The sequence below is a fragment of the Triticum aestivum genome, chromosome 6D, assembly GCF_018294505.1.
Source record: "Triticum aestivum cultivar Chinese Spring chromosome 6D, IWGSC CS RefSeq v2.1, whole genome shotgun sequence".
In the NCBI taxonomy this organism is placed as follows: domain Eukaryota; kingdom Viridiplantae; phylum Streptophyta; class Magnoliopsida; order Poales; family Poaceae; genus Triticum; species Triticum aestivum.
Genome location: NC_057811.1, coordinates 280,308,050 through 280,318,926, shown reverse-complemented (window position 1 = coordinate 280,318,926; position 10,877 = coordinate 280,308,050).

The following is a 10,877-nucleotide window of genomic DNA, read 5'->3' as shown; positions in this document are numbered from 1 at the left end:
GTTCGAGTCGTCCGGCATCGGATCCGGGCAACGGCGGCGGCCGACGGAGCTCCGGCGCGGGGCACAGCCATCCGTGGCAGTGGCGGTGGTCCTGCTCGAACAGAGAGACACGAGCGATGGAGAGGTGAGGGAAGGAGAAAGAGCACGAGGCAAAGGGAGAGGGAAGCGGCGGCATGGCTCACCGAAGCGCATGGGGCGGCGAGGAGTAGCTGCTTGCTCCAGCAGCGGGATCCTGGTGGCTTCGGTGGGCAGAGTCGGGGCGAGCGCACAAGCAGAGGTGCGGGGCTCCATGCGCGAGGCTGGGGATGTAGCGACGAGTCCTGCGGCTGACTCGTCGTTGCTGGATGCAGAGGAGCACGGGACTTGGTTGTGGGGACGACGACGAGGGGGCCCGGGACAACGCAGCCGCAGACTTGGAGATCCATGGCAGGGCTCCTGTCCATGGCGATGCTGCCAAGACATTAGAGAGCAGCGTGAGGGGAGAGAAAAGAGAGAGCAGATGGGGAAGGAAGGGAGCAGGGCACGACGGGGAACTCATCAGCTGGCTATGGTGAGCTGCGGCTTGCTCGGGGACAGAAGGACGGGCGCCATGCTCGGGGTTGCTGGTGCTGCTAAACATCGGGAGGACGGAGAGGACACAACAAGGCGGCGGTGGAGCATCTGGGCACGGGGAACTGGCCTAGTGGTGCGGTGGTCGGTGGCTGGCCTCGGGAGGAGCTCGTGCTGAACTGGCGGGTGGCGCTACGGAAGGGTGGAGTTGGATTGGTGAGTGGCTGCGAGATGTGGTTGGATCGGGGATGCAAAACGAGGAGGTGGTTGGTTCGGCCGGGTGGGGTGGATGGATTGGATCAGGGAGGATCCCGATGTAGATGGTGGTGGCGCTAGGGTAGGATCCCTAGAAATTAGGTGGTTTGTCTAGGTTAGGTTAGGGGGTCTATATATAGCAAGTCAATTTTTGGATAAGGGCATTTGGTCCCTTCGATCTTAATCGGACGGTCCCGGAAAAATAGGCTAGGGAGACCAAATAAGAAAACAGAGATGTTATATAGATGTTTGGGGATGATCCGGACCCAACGGTGATGACTGAGCGGGTCGGGTTCGGGACAGGTTTCGAACGCGCGCGAGAAGGGGTTTTGTGCATTGTGTAGAGAGGCTCAAACGGTCGGACAACAAAAGAACGGTTGGTCTCGAAAGGGACAACAAAGGCAACAGGGAGAAGCGGGAACTACGAACGGATGGAAGTTTTTTTTTAAATGACGGCAATGAAGTGCCGATGCAATGCGGATGATGCAATGATGAAATGCAACAAGCAAATAAAACACACAACGATCACAAAGAACATGGAAGGCGTCTGGAGCGTCGGTCTCGGGGCGTTACAACACTCCACCACTACGGGAGGATCTCGTCCCGAGATCTAGGATGGCACCGGAGAGAAACGGAAGAGGAAGAGATAAAACGAAGTTGCTTCTTTGACAAACGAGTGAAACCATGAACCTTGAGAGGTTAAATAATTTAAAGAAGAACACAATGGAGATGAACGCGATTGCAAACACTCCGTTAGATAAGCGGAACCTGGGATACGACGAGAACCAAGAGGTTAAGTGACAAGATAGATATTTAAACCACTCCGGTTAAAACAAGATAGGGAAGGAATAAGAATGATATAATTTGGGCAGCACTCCGACTGTAAATGGAAGGAATTGAACATGATCTTGACAAGATGAGAGGATACTCGATGAAATTAACAACACACTGCCTCCGGAACTAATGAAAGAATCGCACAAGGGGTAAGAAAGATTTCAGACAGCCCTCCGGTTGAGGAAGGAGACAAAACTTGATAAGATGAGAGAACTCGAATGAAAACATGACACTCCGGCTAAACGGATAAGAAAGGAAAAATTACATGATCTTGACAAAACAAGATGATTGGTCGAAGAGAGCAACATCACAAAGCCTCCGGAAACAATGCATGATAGTTAGATAGTTGGAGTGAATAGAACGAAGAATGAAACCAACATCTCCTACCATAAATGAATTTTAAAGAGCATCCTTACGAAGTAGGATTGAACGGCGTTGTTGGAAAACCAACAACGAAAAGAATAAGCTTGTAGCGGGCTTATGGAAACATCTCAACATTATGAGGTGGCAAACGACCACTAAAGGAAGCCATTGGTTTGAGTGAGAGCACCAAGGCGATGAAAAAAACTTCTTTCACCAAGAGGATAGGAGAAAACTTGGATCATTAATAGACACCACAATTAGCAACATTCCTTCGAGAAGGCTTTAAGGGAAATCCATACCAAGATAACTCCAACAAAGAGATTATTATGGGTTGAAACAACTCATGGACGATAAAAATATGATGGGTTTAAATATCTCATTCTTGACAACTTGAGAATCATGAAACATGACGAAAATTTTCAAGAATGACATAACACCACCTCAAAAGATAAGAGAGAAAGAATTGCACTTCGGAATGCAAGATGAAGAATGCTTGAACTCCTCAAAACAAGACATGTGTTGAACACCATGTTTATTTAAGAGTATAGATTGACGGATCTTGACTCCAAGAGAAATCTTGAAGAACAATTGAAGAATGAAAGGAATCCTTGACGAGGCACCATGTAGAGCCTCCATGAAGAACTCCGGTAATAAAAGAATGATCAAACGAAAGGGAAAGTTGAAAAGAACTCCGGGAGAAGCCTTGCAATGATTAGATGAAGCTTTGAAATGATATAATTGAAATAACTTGGAGCTCCGGAAAGAAAATGAACAAATGAGATCAAGAATTTTGATGAATCTCCGGAATAAGGAATTCATCACTTGGATGAAACAAGAATAAGAATTACATTATGCTTAGCCTTCACCAATTTAGATTGATGACAAGCAACGGATTTTGCATACTACTTATTCTCGTAGAAAGGATTAAGATAGATATTTTGCATACTTGGGAAGGTCTTCATCGAACCACCGGTAGGATTGAAACAATGAATAAATTGATATGATAACGAAGGAAGAGAAATCTTGAACGAACCACCGCGAGAATTGAAAACAATTGAAGAAAAGAGGACGAAACACCGTAAGAATTAAAGAACGCGTGAAAATACTCGAGGGAATTTGATACAATAGAACGAAGAGATCATGAGCTGATTAGAGAATACTTGAATGGTGCACCGGTAAGATTTGGAGAACGAGAGCTGAAAGCTGGAATGAATAATTCTGAGATGATGGGCTCCAAAGTACCAAACTGAAAAGACTTCTGAATTGCTCCGGATGGGTGAAAAGAAGTCTCACAGTCAAAAACAATTATGAGAGGATGGCAACAAGTTAGAACCACGCATCTTTGAGAGAACGGATAAGATTGAAGAGGAACTCTTCTTCGGTCTTCAAATGTTGAGAATGATGACGAGAAACACCACCATGAATTGTTGAGGCACTCCGGAATGACAATTAGAAAGATTGAACCAACAATGAAAAGAATTTGAAAGATCTTGGAGAAAGACATTTGACTGATGATAATTCATTCTGACGTCAAACTTTGCAATGAATTTGAGAATAACTCCGGATAAATTAGAAGAGTCAGGTAAGATCCTGAAAAAGACCTGTGGGTTAGGGCCCACTCAAAAGAAACACCGTTGGAATGATTTTTAAGAGAGACTGCACCGGTTGAACTAAGTGGCTTGAATGAGGTAGCAACCTCGAAATAGCTTGAACGGATCTTGAATGAAAACACGAATCTCCTGAGATATCTTCAACACTCCGGAACAAAAGAATAGCGAGCGGAGAAACTTTAAGAGATACACCGTCATAGGAAAGCACTTGAAACGGGGAAGGGGATAAGATCAACACCTGCAACTTGAATTGAATCCACCGAAAAAGAATACGAGAATGAAGAATGATACACTTGAAGCTTCGTTAGTATCTTCCTGAGAATCACCGGATAAGAACATTGACGGAAAAAAATGGAGAGACTTCCCATCAATAAAATGATACTTGATTAAGAATTATGAGTCCCTAAAGAAAAAGGGTGGGAGGGCAGGAAAAACAAAGGCAGCTTGGGGCAGATGGAATAAACACCGTTGAGAAAACTTATAATTGATCTTCCGGATGGGAAGAATGATGGGATCATCTCGAAGAGAAACGCACCGGTTGGAAATAGAATTAAGATGGCAATCTCGATGGCGAAGAAGGATTAGTATCCCCATAGAAATATGAGAACACCACCTAGAATAAGGTAGGGAATCAACACTTGACACCGAAGCAACTCGAATACCACAAATTAAAACAAAACAAAGGATTGGCTCGCAGAATAAGCCGGAAACAAACATATGATAGATCCCATATCGTATCATGTGTGTGTTGGAAAGATATCCTACGAGATACTTGAATTCCCACTTATAAACTCCCGAAACTTTCTGGTTATGCAATCTGGTGTTGGGGATACAGGGGACGCAATATATCTCACCCAAACTAACAATACCTAGATCCAGCTGTATCCATCCTTCAACACATAACCAAGAAACCTTCGGAAATCATTTACCTCAACCTTCGAAAAGCATCTGTTATACGAGCTATGGCAATACTCCCGAACTCCCGCCCCAGTACTAGGTGGCGTCGAGGTGATCTCACTAACAACTGCATAAAAGAGATTTTCGATGTCGGCGAAACTCAGGTATTCCAGAATAGCAACGATAAAATTGTGACGACAACACCTCGGAGCTCAACTCCCCGGGACACTGCCACAGCCCCTAAATGTCAGGAGGCACCAAGAACAATGTTCTCGTCACAAAACCATCGGAACGATTCCAAGATACCCGCGTGATCCTAAATTTTTTTTAGTGAAATTTGAGGAGAGGAGAGTCAAAACTTCTACGTCAGGAGGCCTCACCAGAGCGACGAAGGGACTGAGGAGTAAAAAGAATCCTACTCTCCGATATATATAATCCTAAGACTCAAAACATTTTTGTTCTAGACTCAACAACGCCAGCGATTCGATCAAGCAAGGGGCTCCTAAGTCGGGGATGGCTCTGATTACCAACTTGTAACACCCACGATGCGGCTATATCTCCCACGTGTCGAGACACAACTTAGAGGCATAACCGCATTGTGGTTTTGTCGCAAGAAGGGTCATCTTCACACAATCCCATGTAATGAACAAGCATGGGATAAAGAGAGTTGGCTTATAGTCTCCACTTCACATAATACATAAATTAAACATACATCATCCAAAATACACACATAGACCGACTACGGTCAAATCCAAATGAAAAGAAGATAACCCCAAATGCTAGATCCCCGATCGTCCCAACTGGGCTCCACTACTGATCATCAGGAAACGAAACATAGTAACGACCAAGTTCTTCATCGAACTCCCACTTGAGCTCGGTTGCATCATCTGCACTGGTATCATTGACACCTGGAACTGTTTTGGTAGAATCTGTGAGTCACGAGGACTCAGCAATCTCACACCCGCGAGATCAAGACTATTTAAGCTTATGGGTAGGAAAGGGTAGTGAGGTGGAGCTGCAGCAAGCACTAGCATGTATGGTGGCTAACATACGCAAATAAGAGCGAGAAGAGAAGCAACACAATGGTCGTGAAGCTAGAAGTGATCAAGAAGTGATCCTGAAACTACTCACGTCCATACATAACCCAAACCGTGTTCACTTCCCGGACTCCGCCGAAAAGAGACCATCACGGCTACACACACGGTTGACGCATTTTAATTAAGTCACGTGTCAAGTTCTCTACAACCGGACGTTAACAAATTCCCATCTGCCACATAACCGCGGGCACGGCTCTCGAAAGTTTATACCCTGCAGGGGTGTCCCAACTTAGCCCATTATAAGCTCTCACGGTCAACGAAGGATATTCCTTCTCCCGGAAAGACCCGATCAGTCTCGGAATCCCGGTTTACAAGACATTTCGACAATGGTAAAACAAGACCAGCAAAGCCGCCCGATGTGCCGACAAATCCTGATAGGAGCTGCACATATCTCGTTCTCAGGGCAACACCGGATGAGAGTAGCTACGAGTAAAACCAGCCCTCAAGTTTCCCCAAGGTGGCCCCGCAGGCAACTCAGTTCGGACCAACACTCGAAGGAGCACTGGCCCGGGGGGTTAAAATAAAGATGACCCTTGAGTCTGCAGAACCCAAGGGAAAAAAGGCTTAGGTGGCAAATGTTAAAAACCAAGGTTGGGCCTTGCCGGAGGAGTTTTATTCAAAGCGAACTGTCAAGGGGGTCCCATAAATCACCCAACCGCGTAAGGAACGCAAAATCAAGGAACATAACACCGGTATGACGGAAAACTAGGGCGGCAAGAGTGGAACAAAACACCAGGCATAAGGCCGAGCCTTCCACCCTTTACCAAGTATATAGATGCATTAATTAAATAAGAGATATTGTGATATCCCAACATAAACATGTTCCAACATGGAGCAATCTTCAACTTCACCTGCAACTAGCAACGCTATAAGAAGGGCTGAGCAAAAGCGGTAACTTAGCCAAACAACGGTTTGCTAGGAAAGGTGGGTTAGAGGCTTGACATGGCAATATGGGAGGCATGATATAGCAAGTGGTAGGTAGCGCGACATAGCAATAGAGAGAACAACTAGTAAGCAAAGATAGAAGTGATTTCGAGGGTATGGTCATCTTGCCTGAGATCCCGCAAGGAAGAAGAAACGAGTCCATGAAGAAGACAAACAGACGTAGTCGAACGAATCCTCACAACTCCGGAACGAAACGGAAGCTAACGAGAGAAGCAACCCGAAAAGAAACAAACAACATAGTAAACAATCATCACATAAACATGGCATGATGCACAATCAAGTATGATGCATGTCCGATTTAATGAGCATGGCATGGCAAAGTGCAACAAACAACACTACAAATTAAGTGGAGCTCAATATGCAACGAGTTGCATATTGACGAAACACCACATACGATTATTTAGTTCTCTCTCGGTTATGTACCCAACAATATTAAATGTTGATTAACATGGCAAGAGGTGAGGCATAAGAAAACTACCTATCTAGGCAAGTTTAAATGAGGCCGGAACAACAAACAACAATTCCGGAAAATCCTCATATGCATATTTGAATTTACTACTGTTCTGCCCTAAACACAATTTTAATGTTGTTAAACAGCAAAAATAAAATACACCAAGTTAAACTAGGCATTTTTCTACCCCATTTACATATAAAGTTTAATGAATTTGGAGCTACGTTTATTTAGTTATGAAATAAAACATTTTAGCATGGCATTTAAGCAAATTAATGCAAACAGCAATTTAAACATTTTAAACAAGGATGAAAGTTGCATATATGAAACTAGATGAAATTCTGAGCATTTTTCATATATAATGTTTTTACAAATGATGCATGGTTATTAAGTTATTATATTCATGACAAAGAGGGTTTTTCTGCAAAACAGTAAATCCTGGGATAATTGATTAAATCCGTCCAGAGGAAAAAAACAGTATAGGGGCCGAAACTGGCTGGCCCAACAGAGAGGAGGGGTTGTGGGCGCTCACCCATGGGCTTTAGCCCAGGTCGGTGGTGGCGGCTGAGGCAGTGCGGGCTGGGTGAGGAGGCGCGCTAGGCCTTGGGGGTCGCTGGAGGCGCGGTCAACGCTCGGGACGAGCGGGCTCCTGATGCTCGTTACCAACAGAGGCAGCAGCAGCAGGTCATGGCGATGCAGAAGACGGCGCCAGGGGAGGTTCTGGCGACGGGGTCGGCGGGAACTGGTCGGAACGGGTCGGTTCGAGTCGTCCGGCATCGGATCCGGGCAACGGTGGCGGCCGACGGAGCTCAGGCGCGGGGCACAGCCATCCGTGGCAGCGGGGGTGGTCCTGCTCGAACAGAGAGACACGAGCGACGGAGAGGTGAGGGAAGGAGAAAGAGCACGAGGCGAAGGGAGAGGGAAGCGGCGGCATGGCTCACCGAAGCGCATGGGGCGGCGAGGAGTAGCTGCTTGCTCCGGCGGCGGGATCCTGGTGGCTTCGGTGGGCAGAGTCAGGGCGAGCGCACAAGCAGAGGTGCGGGGCTCCATGCGCGAGGCTGGGGATGCAGCGTCGAGTCCTGCGGCTGACTCGTCGTTGCTGGATGCAGAGGAGCACGGGACTTGGTTGCGGGGACGACAACGAGGGGGCCCGGGACAACGCAGCCGCAGACTTGGAGATCCATGGCGGGGCTCCTGTCCATGGCGACGCTGCGAAGACAACAGAGAGTAGCATGAGAGGGAGAGAAAAGAGAGAGCAGATGGGGAAGGAAGGGAGCAGGGCACGACGGGGAACTCATCTGCTGGCTATGGTGAGCTGCGGCTTGCTCGGGGATAGAAGGACGGGCGCCACGCTTGGGGTTGCTGGTGCTGCTAAACATCGGGAGGACGGAGAGGACAGAGCAAGGCGGCGGTGGAGCATCTGGGCATGGGGAAGTGGCCTGGTGGTGCGGTGGTCGGTGGCTGGCCTCGGGAGGAGCTCGTGCTAAACCGGTGGGTGGCGCTACGGCAGGGTGGAGTTGGATTGCTGAGTGGCTGCGAGATGTGGTTGGATCGGGGATGCAAAACGAGGAGGTGGTTGGTTCGGCCGGGTGGGGTGGATGGATTGGATCAGGGAGGATCCCGATGTAGATGGTGGCGGCGCTAGGGTAGGATCCCTAGAAATTAGGTGGTTTGTCTAGGTTCGGTTAGGGGGTCTATCTATAGCAAGTCGATTTTTGGATAAGGGCATTTGGTCCCTTCGATCTTAATCGGACGGTCCAGGAAAAATAGGCTAGGGAGACCAAATAAGAAAACGGTGATGTTATATAGATGTTTGGGGATGATCCGGACCCAACGGTGATGACTGAGCGGGTCGGGTTCGGGACAAGTTTCGGACGCGCGCAAGAAGGCGTTTTGTGCATTGTGCAGAGAGGCTCAAACGGTCGGACAACAAAAGAATGGTTGGTCTCGAAAGGGACAATGAAGGCAACAGGGAGAAGCGGGAACTACGAACGGATGCAAGTTTAAAAAAAAGTGACGGCAACGAAGTGCCGATGCAATGCGGATGATGCAATGATGAAATGCAACAAGCAAATAAAACACACAGCGATCACAAAGAACATGGAAGGCGTCTGGAGCGTCGGTCTCGGGCAGTTACAAAGGATGGCAAAGTGAAAGGTATATTTGATATACATGTTATTGATGTGTACCTTACTAATGTTCGTAGTAGCACCTGGGTATTTGATACTGGTTCTGTTGCTCATATTTGTAACTCAAAACAGGGGCTACGGATTAAGCGAAGATTGGCTAAGGACGAGCTGACGATGCGCGTCGTAAATGGTTCCAAGGTCGATGTGATCGCTGTCGGCACGCTACCTCTACATTTACCTTCGGGATTAGTTTTAGACCTGAATAATTGTTATTTGGTGCCAGCGTTGAGCATGAACATTATATCTGTATCTTGTATGATGGGAGATGGTTATTCATTTAAATCAGAGAATAATGTTTGTTCTATTTATATGAGTAATATCTTTTATGGTCATGCACCCTTGATGAGTGGTCCATTTTTGTTGAATCTCAATCGTAGTGATACACATATTCATAATATTGATGCCAAAAGATGCAAAGTTAATAATGATAGTGCAACTTATTTGTGGCACTGCCGTTTAGGTCATATTGGTGTAAAGCGCATGAAGAAACTCCATGTAGATGGGCTTTTGGAATCACTTGATTATGAATCACTTGATGCTTGCGAACCATGCCTCATGGGCAAGATTACTAAGACTCCGTTCTCCGGAACAATGGAGCGAGCCACTGACGTATTTGAAATAATACATACTGATGTGTGCGGTCTGATGAGTGTTGAGGCTCGCGACGGGTATCATTATTTTCTGACCTTCACAAATGATTTAAGCACATATGGGTATATGTACTTAATGAAACATAAGTCTGAAACATTTCAAAATTTCAAAGAATTTCAGAGTGAAGTGTAAACTCATCGTAACAAGAAAATAAAGTTTCTACGATCTGATCACGGGAGCGAATATTTGAGTTTCGAGGTTGGTCTTCATTTGAAACAATGTGGAATAGTTTCGCAACTCACGCCACCTGGAACACCACATCGTAATGGTGTGTCCGAATGTCATAACCGTACTTTATTAGATATAGTGCGATCTATGATGTCTCTTACCGACTTACCACTATCGTTTCGGGGTTATGCATTAGAGACAATTGCATTCACGTTAAATAGTGCACCATCTAATCCGTTGAGACGACACCGTATGAACTGTGATTTGGCAATAAACCTAAGTTGTCGTTCCTCAAAGTTTGGGGTTGTGATGCTTATGTGAAAAGGCTTCAGCCTGATAAGCTTGAACCCAAATCGAAGAAGTGAGTCTTCATAGGATACCCAAAAGAAACTGTTGGGTACACCTTCTATCACATATCCGAAGGCAAGATATTTGTTGCTAAGAATGGATCCTTTCTGGAGAAGGAGTTTCTCTCGAAATAAGTGAGTGGGAGGAAAGTAGAACTTGATGAGGTAGTTGTACCTTCTCTCGAATTGGAAAGTGGTTCATCACAGAAAACAGTTCTAGTGATGCCTACACCAATTAGTGAGGGAGCTAATGATGATGATCATGAAACTTCAGATCAAATTATTACCAAACCTCGTAGGTCAACCAGAGTACGTTCCGCAGCAGAGTGGTACGGTAATCCTGTTCTCGAAGTCATGTTGCTAGACCATGACGAACCTACGAACTATGAGGAAGTGATGATGAGCCCAGATTCTATGAAATGGCGTGAGGCCATGAAATCTGAGATGGGATCCATTTATGAGAACAAAGTATAGACTTTGGTTGACTTCTTGATGATCGGCAAGCCATAGAAAATAAATGG